Genomic DNA, 5,746 nt, shown 5'->3' with positions numbered 1-5,746 from the left:
CCTCGCGCTGGCCGCTCCCGGCACCGTCGGAGGCCGAGGCAGCCCGACGGACAGACGCGAGAGGCCCAGGTTTTGGAATGAGAAGAATACCTACATTGCACCGTTTACCTAGCTCTTACTTGTGTGCCAGAGTCACATTTTCTCCCTCAATCGAATCTAACCCGTTTACAGACGAGGAACCTGAAGTTCACAAGCTTAAGAAACCCGCCGAAGAACTCTACGCTAGAAGATAGCAACCCGGTCCTTGCCATCTTATTCACAGATACTGACCGGTTATATCAGGAGTTTGCCTAATCCTAATCAAGCCCCGCATCAAAAGATGAGCCTTAAACCAGACCTCCAAATTATCATAAATACATAAATATCTCTTCTTTCGCCCCCTCCTTCACTGACCCTATTAAGATTGTGAGGCGGTAGTCTTTACCGCAGTTGACAATACACTTGAGTTTACTTTATAAACAGGTTAAAAAATATTATCAGGAAGCCAGCTTTTGGCGGCTTTCATTTCCTTTCTTGGAGGTGGGGAGGTGGGTAGAAAAAGGAAGAGATGTGAAAGGGGAAGGGATAGGGAAGAGAAAGGGGAACGAAGAGGATAATGGAAGAAAAGGAGAGAAAAAATACATTTCATCTATCAAACTTAAATTTAGGTGTGGCCACCACCTGAGGACTCCTGCTATGTGCTCTGTGGAAACAGGCTCACTTTACAAGGTGTTTCTAAATATCACAAGGAAGTGGGATATAGCAGAAAAGCAGCCACTTACCTGGGTTTCAGATGGGTAGGATTCTGATCCTGGCTCTGCCAAATGGAAGGTTCTCAACCTTCTAATGCCGCGACCCTTTAATACAGTTCCTCATGTTGTGGTGACCCCCAATTTCATTGTTACAAATTGAACATAATTAAAGCATCATGATTAATCACAAAAACAATATGTAATTATATATGTGTTTTCCGATGGTCTTAGGCGACCCCTGTGAAAGGGTCGTTTGACCCCCAAAGGGGTCGCGACCCACAGGTTGAGAACCGCTGGCATAGACGAAGCAACAGGAGAGCCTTAGCTCTCTGGGAAGTCAGAGAAAAGGGACACTGGGGAACAGGTTAAGGGGTTAGCCTGGGATGAGCTGCTGTTGCACAATGCTCCCCTGGTTGCAAGTCTCATGGCGGTCCCTTAGAATTTAGGAGAGACGTGCCTGTGGGGAATGGAGAGAGGGAAGGGAAGCGGAATGGTGGGGGCTGCTCCCCAGAGAGCAAGCAAGCACGGGGTCCTTTATCTTGCGGTTTTCATCTCTTTCTTGCAGGCAGAAATATTAGGGGAGGTTTCAAGGGTGTGTTTCAGCAGAATATTCATCAGTTTTCTAGGCATGCTCCTTCAGGGTCGTGGTCTCCACTGATTGGTCAGTGTCAGGGCAAGGGGTCATTAGTCACTGCATCTGGTCCTGGTGTCACCCACCTGGTTTTGCTGCTTTTCTGAGCCTGCAGCTGAAATACAATTGAGGCCTAGATGTTATCTCTAGGGAGGTATCTGCTGTAAATTGTCCTGCCAGTTTGTTCAACTACCTTGTTCAGTTTCCACATTCCACTTGTCCTGGCTTACTGGCCTGTCTCAGACCTATATGCCAACCTGGATGTAAGGTTCAAAAGGGATAATGGGAGTGAAAACCCATTAAGAATTATCCCTCGGAAAATCTGGGAAGAGCAGGCAGTGTTGTAAAGTCATATAAGGTCAAGCAGGGTCTGAATTCTCACAGGACAGATGAAGTTGAAAACTGCAGGCCAGTGAACTTCATCAGCCCAAGGTAAAATTCTAAAATATGACCATTTGGGCCAAAACCGGTTTGGCTCAGTGGATAGAGCGTCAGCCTGCGGACTGAAAGGTCCCAGGTTCGATTCCGGTCAAGGGCATGTACCTGGGTTGCGGGCACATCCCCAGTGGGAGATGTGCAGGAGGCAGCTGATCGATGTTTCTCTCTCATCGATGTTTCTAACTCTCTGTCTCTCTCCCTTCCTCTCTGTAAAAAATCAATAAAATATATTTTAAAAAATAAATAAAAAAATAAAATATGACCATTTGGAAAAAATGGCACCACATTTACAGTTTCTTTTTTGCAGGAATACCAGATAGGAGGTTACCGCAGACATAGCAAATGTAGATTTCAACAGGGCATTTGAAAATTCACATTATAGATAAGAAAATGAAATGTAGGTATGATTGAGGCTTGTTAAAGACCAGGCCCAAGGGAGCTGATGAGCAGAGACCCCAGAAGAGGCTGATAGGGGGCTTGCTCCAACCCCCAAATCTAGTCCAGCAAATTCAGGATGCCTGTGTGACTTGGATAAGCATGCAGCAGAACACTCATAGAAGTTGTGGATGACCTGAATGGGGAAGGGATGCCTAATGTAATGGATGACAAACTGAGTATAGACTAAAATTTAGTCACTAAACCCAACAGGATGGAATTTAAAGTTTTGTTGTAGGGTTAAAAATAAATGCATAAGCCCTAGCTGGTTTGGCTGAGTGGATAGAGCATCGGCCTGTGGACTGGAGGGTCCCAGGTTCGATTCCATCAAGGGCACATGCCCAGGTTGCGGGCTCGATCTCCAGTAGGGGGCGTGCAGGAGACAACTGATCAATAATTCTCTCTCATCATTGATGTTTCTCTCTCTCTCCCTCTCCCTGCCTCTCTGAAATCAATAAAAATATATTAAAAAATAAAATGCATAAGATAGGAATAAAAGTTATAATCTATAAATCATAACTATATTAACTATAACCTGAGAGTTGGTCATATAGAATGCCAAGAAGCATTTTAGGTACGGTCCATGAAACCTCATTGGGCCTAGCAAAGCTGATGCCCTACTCTGTGAATCAGGCCACATTCTTTCTGGACAGTGTATAAACAGAGGTGTCCAGTGGTCAGTTATTAAGCTCAGAAAGGGACATGACACTGTTCTAATGAAGCATAAAGTAGCTGGGACTCATCAGCACGCAGGATAAGATGTAGAGAGAGCCCTAACTGGTTTGGCTTGTGGATAGAGCGTTGGCCTGAGGACTGAAGGGTCCCAGGTTTGATTCTGGTCAAGGGCATGTACCATCCCCAGTAGGGGTGTGCAGGAGGCAGCTGATTGATGTTTCTCTCTCATCGATGTTTCTAACTCTCTATCCCTCTCTGTAAAAAGTCAAAATATATATTTTTAAAAAGATGTAGAGAGAAAACAGGGGAAAGTGATAAACACTTATTTGTAACTGTCCCAAGGGCTGGCATGTGGGAAGGAATTTAACTTTTGTGTTTCTTCAGAAGATGCTGCAGGGGTGGCACGTTTTCTTTTAGCTAAGGAAGAACTGACCATCAGTTACTATCTTGTGAAATAGTACATCACAGGTTTCTGAGGATATAAACAAATTAAAGACAGCCACCAATGTCCAGATTGTTATAAAGCAATTCATGGCTCTGGCTGGGAACTATAACTAAGGACAGTTCCAACTCCAAAGGTCACTATATATCTTTTATTTGAAGATAGTTTTAAAAATTGTGGTAGTTTTAAAAATTATGTGATATATATATATATATATATATATATATATAAATTTTTTAAGGGTCTGTCATTATTAAAATCCCTGTTGATTTGGTTAGGTCTAAATTTGTACAGCCACACAGTCTTCTAATATGTCATCATTTTTTGGCTTTCCTTTTATTTTATTAATTTATTACCAAACTAGAGGCCTGGTGCATGAAATTCGTGCAAGAGTAGGCCTTCCTTCCCCCAGCTACTGGCACTGGCTTCCCTCCAGTACCTGGGACCCGGGCTTCCCTCCACCCGTTGGCAGGTACCCAGGACCTGGGCTTCCTTCTGGCCACAAGCTGACACCTAGGACCTGGGCAGCCCCAGCTTCCTCTGGAAGGTCATCCGGAAGGATGTCTGGTCTAATTAGCATATTACAATTTTATTATTATAGATATCTCCATTTTAGAGGGGGGAAAGCAGCTTATGCTAACCAAAGATTAACCAAGGGTTAGGGTAAAATAAGATTTCAGAAGGCAGTAGGTTATTTTGAATATAGTGTCAGTGACAAACACGTGTCTAAACTACAGTATGTCATACTCTTGGGGATGCTTCTGTAAGCAGTGTTTGATTGTGTTACATACATAATTTCCAAAGAACTGTTATGTAAGACCAACCTAATGTGGAAAAATGTTTAAATCTTACCTGAACAATGGTAAGAGTCAATTGATTATCTAAGCCAGGGGTCCTCAAACTATGGTCCGTGGGCCACATGCAAATACAAATATTGTACTTGTTCCCATTTTGTTTTCTTACTTCAAAATAAGATATGTGCAGTGTGCATAGAAATTTGTTCATAGTTTTTTTTTAAACTATAGTCCGGCCCTCCAATGATCTGAGGGACAGTGAACTGGATCCCTGTTTAAAAAGTTTGAGGGCCCCTGATCTAAGCCAATGAGGCTGAGGCAACAGCCAGAATGTTTACCCCTTTGACCTAAAACAACTTTCCCAAATCTTGAGAAGTACCAATCAAAATAACTCAGCAAGGCTATTTAAATAATCCCCAAAGTGCTTAGGAAACAGACAGATATTGGTCTAGATTCATTTACACTTTAAATACTGCAAGGGATTTTACTAATTGCCAATTATTCTTTTGCCTAGAAGAAATTTTGGATTTAAATAGAAAATTTTCTTATGGACCTTCTGGAATTTTCAATGTGGGTCAGAAAATAAGAAATTTAATAGCCGAAACCGGTTTGGCTCAGTGGATAGAGCGTTGGCTTGAGGACTGAAAGGTCCCAGGTTCAATTCCAGTCAAGGGCATGTACCTGGGTTGCGGGCACATCCCCAGTGGGGGACGTGCAGGAGGCAGCTGATCGATGTTTCTAACTATCTCTCTCCCTTCCTCTCTGTAAAAAATCAATAAAATATATTTTTTTAAAAAATAAATTTAATAAAAATTTGTTTCATCTAAGAAGAAATAGTCATGATTGGTAAAGTTCAAAGAACTCATGCTTACACGGAAATGCCCTTTGGGGCTGAAGAACCTACTACAATGACATGGAGCAGTGCTCCAAAGGGTGCAGAAGCACGGCGGAGCTTTCAGGCCCTTATACTTGATCCCTTTGCCACAGCAACATTTTAAGTATAACGGAGTCTGCAACATCATCTTTGGGGATCATGATGGAATATAAAAAAGAGTAAGAAAATTGAGATGTAACTATAAAAAGCTCTTCTGAATTTTTAAAAAGCAAAAGTAAATATACCTACACCAAAAAGTAGTGAACCTGACCATAGAATTTTAAAGTATTCAAAGCAACTTCACAATTAGCCTTTAGAAAACTTAAAATTTTTAATTGATTTGAGAGAGGGGGGAGGGAGAGAGACACACACACATAGACATTACTTTTCGTTGCTCCACTTCTTTATGCATTCAGTGGTTGACCCCTGAACATGTCCTGATCTGTGATTGAACCTGCAGCCTTGACCTATGCCATAGGGATGACACTCTAACCAACTGAGCTACCCAGCAAGGACAAGGAAACATTTCAATTAACAAAATATCAAACATTGATTTAGTGTGTGGGAACCTCACCTGAGCAGCTTGGGAAATTATTCTCTCTTTCTGGAGAGAAATTATCACTGGGTAAGAATACTAAAATCCAAATGTTCACACAGTGTTCATTACAATATAATTTCAAAGTGTAAAGGCCGCTTTTTTCTCTGACCTATTTTTTTTTTTTTTTT

This window comes from Myotis davidii, unplaced genomic scaffold (assembly GCF_000327345.1).
Source record: "Myotis davidii unplaced genomic scaffold, ASM32734v1 scaffold243, whole genome shotgun sequence".
Classification (NCBI taxonomy): domain Eukaryota; kingdom Metazoa; phylum Chordata; class Mammalia; order Chiroptera; family Vespertilionidae; genus Myotis; species Myotis davidii.
Note: the sequence above shows the minus strand (reverse complement) of the source record.